The 20,951-nt window shown below is 39.2% G+C and overlaps 1 long non-coding RNA gene across 2 annotated transcripts in view; it reads left to right on the forward strand.

Annotated features, from left to right (window-relative positions):
* The first annotated feature begins 665 nt into the window (after positions 1-665).
* Positions 666-20,951, forward strand: part of LOC140694002 (uncharacterized) — a 55,124-nt gene continuing 34,838 nt past the window's right edge. The window contains exon 1 of one of the 2 annotated variants that reach the window (XR_012069726.1): positions 666-860. This is a non-coding gene — a long non-coding RNA (uncharacterized lncRNA). Of the gene's footprint in view, positions 861-9,872; positions 9,999-20,951 lie in introns of those variants that run through there. The other variant, XR_012069725.1, reaches the window with a different exon arrangement.

Below are 20,951 nucleotides of genomic sequence, written 5' to 3' on the forward strand. Positions count from 1 at the left end.
GGTGGCAGTAGTAATCATTACTGGAGCACGGATTTCCCCACCTCAACCACAGGGTGAGGGGTGGGGGAGTGAGCTCAGGGTAGGGGTGCACTCAGAATGAAGGGGATCCCATGGTGAGGGGGTACAGGTTGAGAGGTGTGGGGCCCGATCAGATTGGAACTGACCTGGTTGAGAGGTGAGGGGGACAATTTCAGGATGTTGGGTGTCCTGTGCTGAGATATGAGGGGTAAGCTTGTGGGTGTAGGGGCCATAGGTTAGGACCTAGCAGGATGGAGTGTCAGGGCAGGGACCTCGGTGTGAGGAGAAGGAGCAGTGTCTTCAAGGCCTGGTGGGAGACTGGGCCTGGCCAGGGGTGGGAAGGTAGTAACAGGGAGGAAAAGGTGTGCAGGGGAAGTGGGGCTGGCGGGGTGTGGCCTGGCCCAGGGCAGTCGTGGTTCTAGTTCAGTGCCAGGACCCAGTCAGTGGCTGGGTGAAGGCTCTGGGGATGGAGACCCGGCGGGACAAGCAGGAGGGGCCCCACCTGGCTCCTCCCGGCCCCAGCGGCCAGGGCCGGTAAAGCAGGAGACCCACCCAAGCAGTTTGCGCTGCGGGCGGGAGGAGGAGGGGCGCGCACGCGCAGACGGACAGACGCGCGGACGCCGGAACCCACCCAGAACGCGTGGAAGCTGGCGGCAGCCGGTTGCTCCTGGACCAGCTCCTGGAAGAGGAACACGGCCTGGGGCCTGGGCCGCCGCTTGCCCGCGGCTCGGCTGCCGCTGCCGGACAGTTAAGAGGGCGCTGGTGGGGGCGCGCTGCTCGGGGAGCCGGCGGGTGATGCCTGGGCTGTGCGGCTGAAGAGACGCCCAGGGAGGGGTGCGGAGGTGAGGTCCCGGCTGCGCGTCCCGTTAGGACCCTGAGGCGGGTCCCAGCCGCCGCTGTGGTTCGTGGTAACCCCGCTATTAGTAGTTCCTGGACCTCGCGTTTGTGCCGCAGCTTAAACCCGGGTTTAGGAGATCAGGTACAGCCCCGGGAGGTGGGAGGGCGCCGGACGGCTCCGGAGCATCTCCTATTGGCCCTCAGATCATGGCCTGCTCCTGGGAGGCGGGTGCGGTGCGGTCGCGGGTCCTCGGATGGAATGGGGGCTGCCCCATGAGAGCCCCTGGATTTGCTCCCATCTTAACCCGCGGCCTGACCTTGGGGGCGGCCTCTAAAGACCCAGGTTCGTGGGACTCAGGTTACAGGTCAGTCTGCTCCTGGGAGATGGGCTCGGTGTGATCAGTGTGCTGGGATGGCTGCAGCGGCAGCGGGAAATGGTCGCAAACCCCGCGCTCTCATAGGGCAGCCCCAATCCCGCCATAGCAGCCGCCACCTTTCCCTGACAGCACAGCACCCGCCTTCCAGGAGCAGGCTGACCTGTAACCTGAGTTCCACGAACCTGAGGCAGCAGAGGCCAAGCTCAGGCCATGCGCTGGGGAGTTTGAAGCAAATCCACGGGCCCCCATGGTCAGACTCCATAACCCGCCACTCCCTTCGACCACACCGCGCCCTCTTCCCGGGAGCAGGCTGACCTGGGGACCATGCCTGGAGCAGCAGAGGCCGAGCCCTTGACAGGCCGTGGGGAAGATGGGGGCAGCTTGCCAGGTCGCTGCCCATCTCCCTGCTGCTGCCCCAGGTTCGTGGATCACTTGTTTTCAAGCCAGTGGTTTCCTGAGAGGCAGGCGCGGTGCAGTCAGGTGGCGGAGGCTGCGGGGAGGGATGCTGCCCCAAGGGAAGCAGGTGGACTTGCTCCCATCTCCCACAGGGCCAGACCTGTGGACGGCCTCTGCTGCCCCAGGTTTGCAGGACACATGTCATGTCAGCCTGTCCCTGGGAGGAAGGCTCAGTGTACTCGGGGCAGCATCAGTGGCTGAAAAGAATTTTAGAAGTGGGCTCTAGCCCAGCGTAACTAACTCTCCTTTCTTCTCTTGCTTCCTCAGTTGGTGGCTGTATCGGCTTTTTCATTATAGGTTATTGCTGGATAATGAACATAGGTTTCTGTGCTATATAGAAGAAACTTTATTTAAAATCTCTTTTTATATGTAGTGGCTAACATTTGTAAATCTCGAACTCCCCTTTCCCTAGTAACCTTAAGATTGTTTACTAAGTCTGCAAGTCTGTTTCTGTTCTGCAGATGAGTTTACATTGTCTTTTTCTCTCTTTTTTTAGATTGCACATATGAGTTGTATCATTTGGTATTTTTCTGTTTCTGGCTGATTTCACTTAGAATGACCATCTCTAGCTCCATCCATGTTGCTGCAAATGGTTTTATTTTGTCCTATTCATGGTAGAGTAGTATTCCAGTGTATAAATATGCAGCAACTTCTTTACCCAGTCATCTGTTACTACATTTAACTTGCCTCCATGTCTCGGCTATTGTATACAGTGGTGCTGTGAATACTGGTGAGCAGGTATCTTTTCACATTGGAGTTATTTCCAGTTATGTACACAGATGTGGAATTGCTGGGTCATAGGGTAAGTCTACTTTTAGTTTTAACAGGGATTTCCATGCTTTCCATAATGACTACACCAAACTAGATTTCTACCAGCAGTGTAAGAGGGTACCCTTCCCTCTACAGCCTCTCTAGCATTTATCATTCATGAACTTCTGAGCGATGGCCATTCTGACTAGTGTGAGCTGATTCTTCATTGTAGTTTTGATTTGAATTCCTCGGTTTATTAGTGATATCGAGCATTTTTTCCTGTGCCTATTGGTCAATTGTGTCTTCATTGGAGAAATGCTTGTTTAGGTCTTTTGCCTATTTTAGGATTGAGCTGTTTGTTTTTTTTGTTATTAAGTTGTATGAGCTGTTTATATATTCTGAAAATTAAGCCTTTGTTAGTCGTATAATTTGCAAATATTTTCTCCCATTCGTAGGTTGTTGTTTACTTTTGTTTTACTTATGGTTGTCTTTGTTGTGAAGAAATTTATGAGTTTAATTACGTCCCTTTTGTTTATTTTTTTCTCTTATTTCCATTGCCTTGGTAGATTACCCTAGGAGAATGTTGCTAAGATTTATGTCAGATAATGTTTTGCCTATGTTTCCTTTTAGGAGATTTATCATGTCTTGTCCATCTGCATCTTTAAGCCTGTACTCTACATCTGTGCTTCAGTTTTGAATTTTGAGCTTCTTAGAGAAAACCTACTCTTAGCTCATACGTCAGATTCAACATGTCTAAAGCTGATTTCATAATCTTTCTTCTTGCAGCGTCTCCACTTATTCAGTGGGATAATCATTCTTCCGGTCTTAAATACCCAAAGGCTTGGAGTGGTCTTTGATTTATCTTTTTCTCACCACCCTCCATATTTTGTCAGCTTCTTGAACTGTATGTTTTTGGTTTAAGTGTCTATTCTGATTGCTGATACTCTGATGAAGAGCTTTCATCCCTGATACGTTATTGTTTCCTTCTGCTGAATTCTTGGATATTCTCTCCCCCCCTTTCAGTCAACCTACAGTTTTGGCTCTCCAACATCTAGAGTCAAGTCAAAGAGTTAACACAACCAGATCTCAGTCAGGTAGTCTCGACCCATCATCATTTTGTACTTAGCTTATGTGTTCCAATTATTATGTAACTTAGCCTCCTATGGTAACATGTGCCTTATTAAAAACCAGGAGTCACCAGCCTTTTCCTATCCAGTCCTCAGTTAAAACAGATTACAATTGCCGAGAACTAGTTGGAGCCCCATCCCCTTCATAGAGTCTTCCCTATTTACTCCAAATACTTCTAGCTCCTCTTTGTATTCCTGCACTGTTTATGATCAGTAGCCTGTAATCTTGGCTTTGAGTACTGACTTGGTACCATCCCTGGGTGGTTTCCAATGTTTTTCCTCACTTAGCTGGTAACTGGAGAAGACTACCTTGTTCAGCCTCCTTTATACCCCTCACCCTGCTTAGCATCGGACAAAACATGCATCCAGGCAGTGCTTACCTACTTTATTTATTCGCAGGGTGGTGGTGTGGATTATAGCTAATAACTATTAATTCAGTGTTGCAATTAAAAAAGAAAGGCAAGAAAATCCATAAAACTTTATCTCCATGTTCAGTTTAGCGCTTTACCTCAATAGTTTTCTTAAGTCTGTATTTACATTCACATAGTGTTCAGTGCTTGTACAGTTTCCTGAGGCAAGCAGGTGAATTGTCATTATGTTTGACTTTCACGTTACATTTCATATTGGATATATTTGTGCAATGACAAAACCTTCTTTTATAAGTAAACAGCCGGAAGCCCAGAGAGACTAAGAGCCTAACCCAGGGTCACCTGGTTAGTGTTTGGCACAGGCCAGGACCACAGTTCACATCATCCAGCTGATCGTCTTCCAGTGCCTTTTCATTCCAGTGCTGGGAAATGTAGCCCCATCAGCCAAACGGCCAAGTCACATTGCTGCCCCTTTACCTGCCAGTGATGGCAGTGCTACAAATAGTGGCAAAGGAAAGGTCAGAAATAGGAGTGATAAAACACATTTAAGTGCTGGAAATGGATCCTCAACCTCCTCCTCCCTACTTGAGCGCCTCACAAGTGTCCCACTCTGACAGTTCTGATCATTGTTTATAACATAGCCTTAAAATCAGACATCTTTTATAAGACATGCTTTTATCTTGGTCCCTTTCCTGCTAGTAGTCACCATCATGGGCAGAAAGTGCTTGGTTATGTTCTGTTTGTCACATAGGTGGGAGGGAAAGTGGGAAAGGGAGTGGGTTGTACTGAAGCCGAGCATTTTACAGCTCTGTTGTTCTAGGCCCAGAGCAGTTCCACTGTTGCTTTCATCACCTCTCCACCTCCGAGTCCCAGCCACCCATTCATGCCTGCTTCCCCACATGCCACGTCCTGGGGAAGGACAGAGTGGTGGGCAATGCCCCCTCCGCCCTCTGCTCTGGGAGGTGTAGGAGTCTGCATTAACTTTTGAGCTGTTTTAGTAATTGGGCTTTTCCAGATTTTCTAGACATCTCCTTTCCATCTCTGAGAAATTGGATTTGTAACTTAACCATACATGGACTATACTAATGTATTCAGTGACATTAGTGTGATGTTGCCTCTAAGGTGTTCTGTGACTGGATAGGAGGTTTTTATTTCACAGGATGCTTCACATCCAATTCCAAAGGCCTACAGGCTGCAGGTGTAATCCAAGTTCTTACATGTCTGTAAGGTAGACATGAACATTATTTGATAATATGACCATATGTTCATAGATTACGGTTAGTCCTCCGGCTCTGTATCTAATGAAAGTTTAAATTCCAAACACTTGAAGAAATTTTGTGGACCATGTCTTTTTGCCTGTAACCAGTTGCAAAAACTGAAATCACAACTCTACCACAAGCCACAGTGTCTCCCAGTAGAGAAAGCCCTCTAATTTTACAACCTCTAAGTAGTGCAATGGTTGTTTGGGTGAGATGAGGGATGCCAGAGTATTTTTTGGGACACTAGAGTGGCATGACAAGTATTCTGGGACTGGTTACAGTTGAATCTCTACTTCCTATATCCTGGATTGATTACAGAGGCAATGTTAGTGCAGTAACCATCTTGTGTATGCAAGTGTAGGTAGGAAGACAAGAGAGAAAATAGAAGGGATATAAAGTAATGGAGGGACTTCATAGCAGTACAAATAGTGACTTTGACACCACCAGCTGATGACGTGAACTTGGCAAGAATTTGTGAGAATTGGTGGGTGTCATTGCAAGCAGGAGAGTCCTGCAGCTCTTGGGGTGAACAGGCAAAGGGGAGAGCAGATATGGTGGCTATCCGGGGGCTATTTTTGTCCTGAATGTGAAAATGTCCAGTCCCCTGTTCAATTTGGCAGCCACAACTTCACATGACTCAGGGCATTATTTCCACCAGAAATCCATAAAAATATAAACAACCTCTGTTTCCCAAAGTGTTTGTTCTCGATCTGAGATGATTGTCCTGTGGTGGGAGGTAAGTGGGCGATGGGCCCTGTTACATCACCCCCTTTCACTAGAAGTCTACCTCGATGCTTTTCATCCTACTCCTAGAGGTGCTCTCATTCTGTTACACCTAGGCCTGTAAGACGGGCTTGCCTGAGTCCTCACGTGAAGAGGGATAGTTATGTGCAGTTTTAAAAAATTGCTTGGGTCATGTGGTCCTTTGTTCCTTCCATTGGAAATCACTATTCCAGAGCAAATAGTATGCCTCCATAGAAAGTATATTGTTTGTAAGATGTCTTCAGAGGTTTTGCAGTTGGTTTAAATATTTGCTTGGTGATGGCATCTTGATTGATTGAAGGAGGCAACCCTCACTAGGGGCATTGTGTGCTTTCGGTCTGAGAGTTCCTTTCCTGGCAGTAGAGTGTTCGTAGGCAGAGTTAGAAAGTTACCTGGTCTGAGAAGCCGAATTTGCCCACAGCTGGGAATTGGCGGAAGAGTCTGTTATGGAAGGAAAGCTTTAGGATTATCTGGTAGCAGAGTTCTGGGATCCAAACCCTGGGAAACCTCAGCTTTTGTAGAGTATGTTCTGTAACAATAGGCTATAGGATAATTTTTACACTTGTTATGGGATGTAGAGTTGGGGAAAGCCTTAAAAATGAAAGAACTTTAAAAGAGAATCTTCGAATATTTTAAAGAAGACAGTTCTCAGAATGAGAGCTTTTCTAGAAAAGACTAGTTCTTCACTTCACAGGGGAAGCAGGGAGCAGGTGTAACTGCACTTACGGTAACTTAAAAGGTAAACCTTACCCTCCCACTTAGCTGTTTCCTGGTGTAAGTTCATCTCGCACATCTGTAGTTATAGACCTGATGTGTCATTTTCTGGTACTCCATTCTGCTTCTTAGTGAGAGACTGACACAAAGCCACATAGCAATTGAAAAATTGCGCAAACGACTTTATTGTTAAAAATGTAGACCTGTGGCTGGGTGCTTCATTTGCAAGTGTCTTTCAGTACATAGAACACTGAAAAGAATGCAGTGTTATTTCTTTTTTTATTCCTTTAAGCCTTTGAAAAGAAGGTTTTCTTTGCAGAGTGTCTGGAGTACATCAGAACAAGCAGAAACTAAAAATAGCTTTAAGAAAGCTCCAGTATAGACGTTGCTTATAGTATGGTATCTGTCTTAAAGTTAATTCTTTAAAGCAGGAAGCTGTAACTCTCAATTTCTTAAGCAAATATAAACATTCTTGACACTTAATGACATTCTTTGTGGGGTGAAGCTGATTTTGCTTCCATTCTGAGCGTTGAAAGTCCTTCTATGATACTCCTACCAGTCCTCAATATTTTATTTTCCCTCTGTTGTGAACTTGTTATTAAACTTGAAGCAGATATAAATATCATTAACTTGCTACATATGTAGATGTTCAGTGTTACATAGTCAGAAAGTTTGTGTACATCACACGTATCTACATAATTCCCCCCTTTCCAACTGTGTTCCTGATAGGATGGTGGGAAATGGCAGTATGGGGATATGTCTTTCAGTACACAGTGTTTCCCCTCTTCCCTCTACCAGATCTGGATTTTCTTTCATCTTTCGGCTTCTAGACTTACTAGCTCTTTTTCTTAAGCTAGGTATGTCTCATCCCCCTGTGCACACAAACATGCGTACACACACACACACACACACATATATTCTGCCGTAAGGAGTAGCGTGCAGCATCCCATTCTCCCACTCCTTCTCTGGATCCACCAACTGGAGGCAGTGTCTTGCACGAATTCATTTGTAAGTTCCTTTATAAAATTCGAGTGGTTGGGAAATAGGACTGATATCCACAACTAGTAGGCAGGCCCTCAAGGACAACTTCTATGGTTAATGCCAGGTTATCTTAATGTTTGAGTATCTGGGTTTCATGTCTTCCTCTACCACCTGTGTGACCCATGATTCCCACATTTCTGCCTCCCTCTAGAATTTTTCTCTCCAACTCTGAACTCTTACAATGTTCTGCTGATTTGACATCTTCACTTGGAACTCTGATATCTTAAAAGCAACATGTGTAAAAACTGAGCTCTTTGTCGTCCAACCCCCCAAACTGGTCCTTTCTGCAACATCCCCCATTCAGTTAGTGGAAACTTAATCCTTCCAGCTGCTTGGGTCAAAAAACTTGGAGTTATTCTGATTTTCACTGACATACCACATGAATTCTGTCAATAGATCTGGTTTAACACTGCCTTTAAAACAGATCCAGAACCCAGCCACTTCTCACCATGGCTCCTGCCTCCACTGCTGCTTCCCTGCCCTGAGCCACTGTCCTCTCCTCCTGCACAGCCCTTCTCAGAGGCTTCCCTCCTTTCATCTCTGACCCGTTTTGACTATTCTCACCCGGCAGTCAAGTGAGCCTTGAAAACCTAAGTTAGATTGTGTCGTCATTCTGCAGTGCCTCCCAATTTCACTCCGGGTAAAAGCCACAGTCCTTGCAACGTCCTCCAAGGCCATACAGGATCTGCACTGACCCTTCTCCGCAGCTCCAGCAGTGCCCCCATTCTGGAACATGCGAGGTGCACGCTGGCCTCGGTGATGGTTATTCCGTCTACCTGGGACTTCTCACCTCCTAGTCTTATTTCTAACCTCAGTCCTCAGTGTGGCCTGCTCTGGTATTTAATACAACATCACCATAATCCCATACCCTAAACTCTCTTTACCTTGCCCTTTTTTTATTTTTTCCATGGTTCCTCTTTCTTAACATGCCACTTCCTCTGCCTCTCTGTAATGTGAATTGTCATCTCCACCCCCCACCCCAGCTAGACTCCAACCCAGCTCAGTGAGGACAGGAATTTTGTTTTGTTTATTGATCTATTCCAAGTGCCTAGATTAGTCCTGGGTACATAGTAGCCTGTCAAAAATTATTTGCTAAATAATTTAAAATATTATAAAATGAGTCATCCTTTCAGGAACGGGTGAGGAAAGGAAGATGCATGAAAGAATGGTGCAGTAAATAATGATATTTGCCTGTTGTTCTTTGTGTGATATATATATATATGTGTTTTAGTCTTAATTTGGTATCCAGTTTCTTAATTTAATATCTGTATTAAGGTGTAATTTACAGGCCATAAAATTCACAAATTATAATTGCACAAATCAGCCATTTTAGATATTTCTAGAGTTGTGCAACTGTGTCCTCACAAAGTCCCCTTTTTTCCATCCATATGCAGTTCACCCTCCACTCAGTGGCACCCTGATTTTATTTGTTTTTGTTTTTTTGGCAATCACATCTCAAAAGAATAATTTACACAGCAGTACTAATAGAGCTTTGGCTTTTAGAAATGACACACTTAAATATGAATTCAGCTGTCATTGCTGAATGTAGGTAGCAGTATCAGACATCGGTGAGAAGAATGGACTTGAGTGTCAGACTGGCTGCAGTCTTACCCAGCTCCACCAGTTACCAAGTTACCCAGATTATTTTCTGCCTCAAGCTCTTTATCTGTTATATGGGGGTAATAATAGCAGCTTACAGAGTTGTTGTGAGGATTAAGCAAATAGTGAAACAAAATTTAGTATAGTGGCCAGCTTATGTAATTACGTAAGAAATAGCCTTGCAGACAGAGAGCAAAATTCAAATCAGTTTCTAAAGTATGTGTAAAATATGATCCAGTTCCTGCCTGGTTTGTAAACACGTATGCCTACTGCAGAATGTAAAAGCAGGCTAATTTCCAACAGAAAAGATCATTTCTTAGCATTTCTTTCAAAGATATATGCAAAATCATTTTTACTAAATTTCGGGTGCCCACCTCTGAAAGAGCTTTGACACCAGGGAGGTAATTATCTACTTTTTTGTTAAAATCATGCTGACCATCACAAAGTGTTCTGAATTATATTTTAGCCTTTATGTTGGGAAATACTGTGAGACTTCTTCTAAATTAATGGGGGGGCATTCACTGTAGCTCTTGTAGCTGTTTTGTTGTTTTCTTTTATGTACAGATGCACAAAGCAGGTTCATCAGAAGCCTCTCAATTCCAAAGATAATAACAGTGAAAAATATTGTACAGTGACAGTGAATCCTTGGCATATGAAGAAAGATTGTAAAGCCCTGAATGAATTAAGAAGGTATTGTTACATTAACATACATGTAACCATGGCTCTCTTACCTTTATTTTTCACTTTATAATGAAGATACTCCCCACCCGTCAAGGTTGCTTTGTTTGATATAGGGAATATCTAAAGCCTTTTCTGCAAGTTTTTAAAATAAGTAACAGAAGGTAATTTATCAGAAGTGTGAATGGTGTAATCTGCTCTGTCTAGTATAGTAGCCACTAGCCACATGTGGCTATTTTGAATTGAGATGTTCTATAAGTGGAAAATACATAATAGATTTTTAAGACTTCATACAACAAAACTAATGTAAAATATTTATTAATAAGTTTTAAAAGTGTCAATCACACTTTTGAAATGATAGTATATTGGATATTTTGGGATAAATATAATTATTACTGAAATTAATTTTACTTGTTCCTTTTTATTTTCTAAATGGTATTACTGGAAAATTGTGACTTACACTATGTTTCTATTGACAATTCTGGCTTCTAACTTATTGCAAATAATATGAAAAGAAAACTTTGATGAAAAATTTTGTAATTGAATAGTTGATTTACATCATAATATTTTCAGGTGTGCAATACAGAGGCTCAAAATTTTTATAGATTATATTCCATTTAAAGTCACCATAAAATAATGGCTATATTTCCCTGTGCTGTATGATACAGCCCTGTAAGCTATCCAATTTATACATAGTAATTTTTACCTCTCAATACCCTACACCTTCCCTGCCTCCCCTCTCCTCCTTCTCCCCATTGGTAACCACCAGTCTGTTCTATGTACCTGTGAGTCTATTTCTGTTTTATTATAGTAATTAATTTGTTCAATTTTTTATATATACATATAAGTTAATACATAGAATATTTGTTTTTCTTCCTCTGACTTATTTCACTATGCATAATAACCTGTAGGTCCATCCATGATATTGCAAATGGCATTATTTTATTTTTTATGGCTGATCAGTATTCCATTGTGTGTGTGTGTTCATGTGTGTATATCTGTGTGTATATACATGCATATATGTATATATATATATATATATGTATATATATATATATATATATATAATATACCACAACTTCTTTATCCAGTCATCTGTCAGTGAACACTTGGGTTGTTTCAGTGTTTTGGCTATTGTAAATAGTGCTGCTGTGAACATTGGGGTGCATGTGTCTCTTTGAATTATATTTTTCTCCAGAAATATACGCATGAATGGGATTGCTGGATCACACGGAAGTCTATTTTCAGTTTTTTATGGAAACTCTATACTGTCCTCCAAAGTGGCTGTGCAATTTACATTCCCACCAACCGAGTAGGAGGGTTCCTTTCTCTCTTAAAAGGTCAAAAATTCTCTAAATTTATATACTTTCCTTACAGTTTAGGACACAATTTAGCAAAAGCCAGAAAGAATTTGATAGGAGTAAATACAGTATTTTTTTTAAATGTCCATGCATTACGGATAGATATGTTATTGATGAGTTGGTTCCCTACATTTGTAGATGCAGAAGTTTTTATACCTTCATAGACATTTCAGTCTAGCAGAGAGAAAAATTTCTTTGCATTTTGCTGAACTTGTCCGGGTGGCTTTATCGAATATGGTCCAGGCCTCCAGAGGTGAATACACATCCAAACCTGAAACATTTGAATGTCTGCAAGATTTTAAGAGTCCAGAATGTCAGATCTGGACTATAAATCTGGTAAATGACATCAGTGAGTGGACTCAAGAAAACTCCATTTGAGTGCAAAACCTTTCATAAGCCAAAAAAGGCATTGAAATTGTGGCAAAGCCATAGACTTGTGTGTGACACATATGGCCACAAACCCATGGGGACAACCACAGGCGTCCTGGAGTGCCAAGGGAATTCCATGTGAGGAGTCCAGCACTCACAGGAATCCAATAAGTCCCTGCCAGCCAGAGCAACTTCATTGCTACCGTGCTGTTTTGAGCAAATGTCTTTTCAACAGGTTCAAATTGGTTTGTATTTTTTTTTACATTTTTTATTAATTCATACTCATTTTAACAGTGTTGTGTCAAATTCCAGTGTTCAGCACAATTTTTCAGTCATTCATGGACATATACACACTAATTGTCATATTTTTTTCTCTGTGATTTATCATAACATTTTGTGTATATTTCCCTGTGCTATACAGTGTAATCTTGTTTATCTATTCTACAATTTTGAAATCCCAGTCTATCCCTTCCCACCCTCTACCCCCCTGGTAACCACAAGTCTCTATTCTCTGTCCATGAGTCTATTTCTGTCCTGTATTTATGCTTTGTTTTTGTTTGTTTTTTTTTTTTTTTAGATTCCACATATGAGTGATCTCATATGGTATTTTTCTTTCTCTTTCTGGCTTACTTCACTTAGAATGACATTCTCTAGGATCATCCATGTTGCTGCAAATGGCATTATGTTGTCGGTTTTTATGGCTGAGTAGTATTCCATTGTATAAATATACCACATCTTCTTTATCCAGTCACCTGTTGATGGACATTTAGGTTGTTTCCATGTTTTGGCTATTGTAAATAGTGCTGCTATGAACATTGGGGTGCAGGTGGCACCCTGAAGTAGATTTCCTTCTGGGTACAAGCCCAGGATTGGGATTCCTGGGTCATATGGTAAGTCTATTCCTAGTCTTTTGAGGAATCTCCACACTGTTTTCCATAGTGGCTGCACCAAACTGCATTCCCACCAGCAATGTAGGAGGGTTCCCCTTTCTCCACAGCCTGTCCAGCATTTGTCATTTGTGGATTTTTGAATGACGGCCATTCTGACTGGTGTGAGGTGATACCTCATTGTAGTTTTGATTTGCATTTCTCTGATAATTAGTGATATTGAACATTTTTTCATGTGCTTTTTGATCATTTGTATGTCTTCCTTGGAGAGTTTCTTATTTAGGTCCTCTGCCCATTTTTGGATTGGGTTGTTTATTTTTTTCTCATTGAGTCGTATGAGCTGCTTATATATTTTGGAGATCAAGCCTTTGTCGGTTTCACTTGCAAAAATTTTCTCCCATTCCATAGGTTTTCTTCTTGTTTTATTTCCGGTTTCCTTTGCTCTGCAGAAGCTTGTAAGTTTCATTAGGTCCCATTTGTTTATTCTTGCTTTTATTTCTTCTAGGAGAAAATTTTTGAAATGCATGTCAGATAATGTTTTGCCTATGTTTTCCTCTAGGAGGTTTATTGTATCTTGTCTTATGTTTAAGTATTTAATCCATTTTGAGTTGATTTTTGTATATGGTGTAAGGGTGTGTTCTAGCTTCATTGATTTACATGCTGCTGTCCAGTTTTCCCAACACCATTTGCTGAAGAGACTGTCTTTATTCCATTGTATATTCTTGCCTCCTTTGTCGAAGATGAGTTGACCAAAAGTTTGTGGGTACATTTCTGGGTTCTCTATTCTGTTCCATTGGTCTATTGGTCTGTTTTGGTACCAATACCATGCTGTCTTGATGACTGTAGCTCTATAGTATTGTCTGAAGTCTGGGAGAGTTATTCCTCCAGCCTCTTTCTTTCTCTTCAGTAATGCTTTAGCAATTCTAGGTCTTTGATGGTTCCATATAAATTTTATTATGATTTGTTCTAGTTCTGTGAAATATGTCCTGGGTAATTAGATAGGGATTGCATTAAATCTGTAGATTGCCTTGGGCAGTGTGACCATTTTAACAATATTGAATCTTCCAATCCAAGAGCATGAAATATCTTTCCATTTTTTAAAAGTCTTCTTTAATTTCCTTCATCAATGGTTTATATTTTTCTGTGTATAATTCTTTCACCTCCTTGGTTAGATTTATTCCCAGATATTTTATTACTTTGGGTGCTATTTTAAAGGGGATTGTTTCTTTACTTTTTTTTTCTGTTGATTTATCGTTAGTGTAAAAAAATGCAACTGATTTTTGAACATTAATTTTGTAACCTGCTACCTTGCTGAATTCTTCGATCAGCTCTAGTAGCTTTTTTGTGGCCCTTTAAGGGTTTTCTATATATAGTAACATGTCATCAGCATATAATGACACTTTTACCTCTTCTTTTCCAATTTGGATCCCTTTTATTTTTTTCTCTTGCCTGATTGCTGTGGCTAGGAATTCCAGGACTATATTGAATAGGAGTGGTGATAGTGGGCATCCTTGTCTTGTCCCAGATTTTAGTGGGAAGCTTTTGGGTTTTTCACCGTTGAGAACTATGCTGGCTATAGGTTTGTCATATATAGCTTTTATGATGTTGAGATATGCTCCCTCAATACCCACTTTTGTGAGAATTTTATCATAAATGGGTGTTGAATTTTATCAAAAACTTTCCTGCATCAATTGAGATGATCATGTGGTTTTTGTCCTTTCTCTTGTTGATGTGAAGTATTACAGTGATTGATTTGCATATGTTGAACCACCCTTGTGTCCCTGAGATGAACCCCATTTGAGCATGATATATAATCTTTTTTTATGTTCTGTTGGATTCTATTTGCTAGTATTTTGGTAAGGAACTTTTGCATCTGTGTTCATCAGTGATATTGGTCTGTAATTCTCTTTTTTGGTGGTGTCTTTGCCTGGTTTTTCTATCAGGGTGATGGTGGCTTCATAGAAAGTGTCTGGGAATATTCCTTCTTTTCAATCTTCTGGAAGAGTTTGAGAAGGACTAGTATGAGTTCTTTTTTGTGTGTGTGTTAGAATTACCCGGTGAAGCTGTCCAGTACTGGACTTTTATTTGTAGGGATTTTTTTTTTATTGTTTATTCGATTTCATTCCTAGTGATCAAGTTGTTCAACTGGTCAGTTTCTTCTTGATTCTGACTTGGTGGTATGTATGTTTCCAGAAACTTGTCCATCTCCTCTAGGTTATCCATTTTTTCCATGTAGTTTTTCATGATATTCTCATATGATATTCAGTATTTCTATGTTATTTGATGTAATTTCTCCATTTTCCTTTCTTATTTTGCAAATTTGTGTTCTCTCTTTTTTCTTCTTTGTGAGTTTGGCCAGAGGTTTGTCGATTTAATTTACTCTTTCAAAAAACTAGCTTCTGGTTTGATTATTTTCTTTATCTTTTTTAATCTCTATTTTATTTATTTCCTCCCTGATCTTTATTTTTCCTTCCTTCTGCTGACTTTTGGGTGTTTTTGCTCTTCTGTTTCTAGTTCTTTTAACTGGTGGGTTAGATTGTTTATTTGATATTGTTCTTATTTGAGGAAGGCCTGTATCACCTTAAACTTTCCTCTTAGCACTGCTTTTGCTGCGTCCCAAAAGTTTTGTGTGGTTGTGTTTTCATTTTCATTTGTCTCAAGGTATTCTTTAATTTCAACTTTGATTTCATCATTGACCCATTGGTTTTTTAATAGCATGTTGTTTAATCTCTATGCTTTCCCTTTTTTCTCCTTTGTTTCTCCTTAGTTGATTTCTAGTTTCAACAGCATTGTTGTCAGTAAAGTTGCTTGAGGTAATTTCTATGTTCTTAAAATTGTTGAGAATTCTTTTGTGACCAAGTACATGATCAATCCTAGAAAATGTTCCACGTGCACTTAAAAAGAATATATATCCTATTCTAGGGGGTTGTAATGCTCTGAAAATATCCACTAAATCTAACTTTTCTATTGTATCATTTAATTTCTCTGTTGCCTTCTTTATTTTCTGTCTGGAAGATCTGTCTAGTGATGTTAATGTGGTGTTAAAATTTCTGACAATGATTGTATTCCCATCAATTTCCCCCTTTATCTTTGTTAGTAGTTGTTTTATGTACTTAGGTGCTCATGTTGGGTGCATATATACTAATGATTGTAATATCCTCATCTTGTGTTGCTCCCTTAATCATTATAAAATGTTTTTGTTTATCTTTCTTTATGACCCTTGTTTTAAAGTCTATTTTGTCTCAAATCAGTACTGTTACATCTGCTTTTTTGGCATTTCCAGTTGCATGGAATATCCTTTTCTGTCCATTCACTCTCAATATATATGTGCCCTTCTCCCTAAAGTGTGTCTCTTGTATGCAGAATATTGAAGGTTCTTGCTTTATTATCCAGTCTGCCACTCTGTCTTTTGACTGGAGGATTTATTCCATTAACATTTACAATAATTAATGATAGATGAGTGTTTATTGCTATTTTGAACTTATTTTTGCAGTTGATTTGGTATTTCTTTTTCGTTCCTTTCTTCTTCCTTTTGTGGTATGGTAACTTTGTTTTGTATCATCTTGGATTGTATTTAGTTTTTGTGACTCACTTGTAAGTTTTTGGCTTGTGGTTACACTTTTTTGTAAGTTTGTTAACCAATTACTCTAACTGTGTGTACTAAACAGATAGAAATGTAATCTCAAACCCATTCTACCAAGAATAAAATATTTAAAAAAAAAGAAGAAAGAAAAAATACTCTATATTTTCTTGCTTCCCTCTCCCACTCAATGATTTAGATATCTTCTTTTACAGTTTCATGTTTATTCTATTTGTAATTCATGGTAGTTATCACCTTTCCATTTATGAGTTCTCATTTCTGTAGCATCCTGCTTCTTTTCTATTTAGAGTAGACCTTTCAATATTTTTTTTGCATGGGTTTAGTGTTGTTAAAGTCTTTTAGTTTTTTGCTTCTCTGTGAAATTCTTTATCTCTCCTTCTATTCTAAAGGATAGCCTTGCTGGAGAAAGTATCCTAGGCTGCATCCTTTGTTTCATTAAGAACTTTGAATATATCTTGCCACTTCCTTCTGGCCTGTAGTGCTTCTGTAGTGAAATCAGCTGAGAGCCTTCTCTTCTAACTCACTCTTTGTTTTTCTCTTGCTGCCTTTAGAATCATTTCTTTATCCTTCAGTCTGGCCATCTTGATTATGATATGTCTTTGTGTGGGTCTTTTTAGGCTCTTCCTGTTTGGGAACCTCTGAGCCTCCTGTGCTTGGGTGTCTGAATCCTTCTTTAGGTTTGGGAAGTTTTCAGTCATGATTTCTTTAAATACCTTTTCCATCCCCTTTGTTCTTTCTTCCCCTTCTGGAATCCCTATTATGCATAGATTGGCATGCTTTATATTATCCCATAGGTTCCTTACATTGCTTTCATTGTTTTATATTTGTTTTTCTCTCAGCTGTTCTGATTGGGTACTTTCTGTTGTCCTCTCTTCTAGGTCACTTATTCGTTCCTCTGCTTTATCTAGCCTGATTTTTACAGCCTTTAGGTCAGATCTCATTTCAGCCAATGAATTTAACAATTCTAATTGGCTTTTCTTTATAGCTACATATTTTGTTTTTGACATATTTTATGTCTCTAAACACTATCTCTTTTAGTTCCTTCAGTAATTTAATCACTTCTTTTTTGAAATCTTGATCTAGTAGGCCATCAATGTCTATTTCATTGATCGTTCTTTCAGGGGATTTCTCTTGCTCTTTTAATTGGGAATACTTCCTCTGCTTTTTCATACTGCTCGTATCTCTCTGGCACTGTGGCTTAAGGTATATCAGTTATCTATTGTGGTCCTTAAAGGAGTTTATTCATTTATCTATCTAAAGCCTATGTGGAAATAAAACTTAAAAACAAGAGACAGAGAGAATTTTAAAAGAACGGAGGAAAAGAAGGTTTGAAAGCAGTGTATAATCAGTAATAGAAGAGCAAGTAGAAGCAGAATAGCAGTCGAGTTGAGATGTCTTTTAAAAGCCTTAATAAAATGAAGAAAAATATCAAAACACAATATTTACAACCTGTGAATAATCAATAACAGATCAAAACCAAGAGAATTAAAAATGAAATGAGAAGTGTAAACGTAGAGAACTGTTTAAACACTAAGGATTAATAAGGTAATAGAACATAAAACAGGTATAAAAAGATTTAAAAAACAAAGATGCATTCTCCTAGAGACTGTGCACTCTTAATGGTTTTATTGAGAGGTGTTTGTGTCTTCACCCTGTTTCACAAACTCAGCTTGCTCTGTTGGCCCCCTTGTCTGTGCTACTCACAGTGTCCGTCAGCAAGAATATCGTGCCCCTCCAACACTGGGTCAGGTGCTGCTCTCCTTCGTGGTGAGCAGGTGGGTCACTCCCCCTCCAGATGTCACAGTCAGTGATATGCCATTTGCTCCATAGGTGGGCTCAGCTTCAAGAATAACAGCTTTATGGAGATATAATTCACATACCATAAAATGCAGCATTTGAAAGTGTGCATTAGGGTTTTAAGTACATTGCAGGGCTTTGTAGCCATCACCCCCAAAAGGAACGGGTACCCTATAATAAGTCAGTCCCTAACCTTCCTTTCCCTTAGCCCCCAGCAGCCACCACTCTACTTTCTGCCTCTATGGATTTGCCTATTCTGGGCATTTCATATAAGTAGAAACATACAGTATGCCGCCTTATTTGTTTGTCATCTTTCATTTAGTGTGACGTTGTCTAGGCTCATCCATGGTGTAGCATATATCAGTACCCAAATTCCTTTTTGTGTTCAAATAATATGCCATTGTTATAAATACTCCACATTGCTTGTCCATCCATCAGTTGATGATGAATAATTCTGCTGTAAATGCTCATGGACAAGTTTTTGTGTGAACACATATTTTCAGTTCTCTTGACGATATATCAGAAAATGGAATTGCTGGGATTTATTCTACTTTTAACATTTTGAGGAATTGCTAAAGTAGTTTTTAAAGTGACTGCACCATTTTATATTTCCAGTAGTAATGTATGAGGAGTCCAGTTTCTCCACATCATCATCAACACTATTTATTACTGGGTTTATAAATACATATTTATATATCCTATATCATATATATTTGTCATCCTAGTTGGTATGAAGTGGCATGTCATTGTACTTTTGATTTCTGTTTCCCTGATGCCTACTGATGTTGAACATCTTTTTATGTGCTTATTTCCCATTCGTAGGTTTTTTGGAGAAATATGTATTCAAATTCTTTGCCCAATTTTATTGTATTTGTCTTTGTATTGTCACATTTTAAGTCTTCTTTGTCTATTCTGGATAAAAGTCCCTTATCAGGGAAAATATTGGAAATAATTTCATCCATCCTGTGGATTGTCTTCTTACTTTCTTTATGAAGTCCTTTGAAGCACAAAAGATTTTAATTTTACTGAAGTCCAGTTTACTTGATTTTTTCCTTTTGTTGTTTGTGCTTTTGGTGTCATATATTACAAGTATTTGTAATCCAAAGTCCTGAAGATTTTCTCATTGTTCATTTTCTAAAAGTTTTATAGTTTCAGGTCTGTGATTTATTTTCAGTTAACTTTCATAAATGGTGTTAAGATAAAAGTTCAGTTTTCTTTCTTTCCAGGTGTATGTGCAGGAGTCCCAGCATCATTTTTGTAAAGATTATTTTTTCCCCATTGGATTGTCATGGCACCTTTTTCAAAAATTAAATGGTTACGTGTAAGAGATTGTTTATGGACTCTCAGTTCTTTTCTCTCAATCTATTTTTCTGTCCTTTATGCAAGTACCACACTGTGTGGATGAGTTTTGTTAGTGAGTTTTGAATTTGGAAACTTCAAAACTTTGTTCTTTTTCAAGATTGTTTTGACTATTCTGGGTATCTTGCATTTCCATATTAGTTTTAGGATCAGCTTGTTCATTTCTGCCAAAAAGCCAGAGTTGCATTGCATCTATAGGTCATTTTGAGGACAATGGCCATCCTAACAATAATAAGGCTTCTGATCCATGAACACAGAAGAGCTTTCCATTTATTTAAGGTCATTTTTAACTTCTATCACTAGTATTTTATTTTTCTATATACAAGTTTCAGTATTCCACATGTTTTTCTTAATATTCCTAAGTATTTTATTCTTTTTGATGCTATTGTAAATGAAAATGTTTCCTCCATTTTATTTTTTGGTTATTCACTGCTGTTGTATAGAAATATAATTAGTTTTTTATATATTGATTTGTGTCTTACAATTTTGGTCAGACTGGGTTATTAATTTTAATAGGATTTTTTTCTTTTCTCTCTTTTTTTTTCCTTTGTGGATTCCTTGTGATTTCAATATATAATATCATGTCATCTGGAATCGAAACACTTTTATTTGTTTCTTTCTAATCTAGAGGCTTTATTTTCTTTGTCTGTTTGCTTTGACTAGAACCTCTAGTACAATGTTGATTGTGGGAGGAAATAATTCAGTCTTTCAACAATATGTATGATCTTTACTCCAGGTTTTTCATAGATGTTCTCTGTCAAATTGAGGAAGTTCTCTTCTATTTCTAGTTTTTATCCATTTTTCTATTAATATGGCGTATTACATGAATTGACTATTGTTTGTTGAACTGCCTTTGCATACCTGGATGCATCCCACTTAATTGTGGTCTATTTTATATGTTACTGGATTGGATTTGCTTGTATTCTGTTGAGGATTTTTGCATTTATATTCATAAGAGATAGTCTTTAGATTTCTTGTGATGCTTTTGTCTGGTTTTGGTATCAGTGTGATACTAGTCTCATTGAATGAATTGGGAAGTGTACCCTCCTCTTTATTTTTAGACGAGTTTGTGAAGCATTGTTTTCTTTTTTTGTTTGTTTTTATTTTTGTTTTTTCTTTAAGTAGTTAATGGAATTCACCAGCAAAGCCATACAGGCCTAGCATTTCTTTGTGTGAATGTTTTGGATTGCTATTTCAGTCACTACTTACTGTAGGATTATTTGAGTTTTCTATTTCTCCTTGAATTAGCTTCAGCCATTTATGTCCTTCTAGGAATTTATCCATTTCATCTAGATTATCTCATTCATTGGCTATATAATTATCCATAATATTCCCTTATATTCCTTGTTATCTTTGTAAGGGCAGTAGTGACATCCTTCCTTTCATTTCTCATTTTAGTAATTTGAATCTTCTCTCTTTTTTTTTAATATTAGCTAAAAATTTGTCAATTTTGTTGATCTTTTCAAAGAACCAACTTTTCTTTTTGTTGATTATTCTCTGTTGTTCATCTATTCTCTATTCCTTTTATTTCTGACTTTAGTATTTTGATTAGAATGTTTAATTCATTTACATTAATGTAATTTCTTATCAG

This window comes from Vicugna pacos, unplaced genomic scaffold (genome assembly GCF_048564905.1).
Source record: "Vicugna pacos unplaced genomic scaffold, VicPac4 scaffold_20, whole genome shotgun sequence".
NCBI classification, from domain to species: domain Eukaryota; kingdom Metazoa; phylum Chordata; class Mammalia; order Artiodactyla; family Camelidae; genus Vicugna; species Vicugna pacos.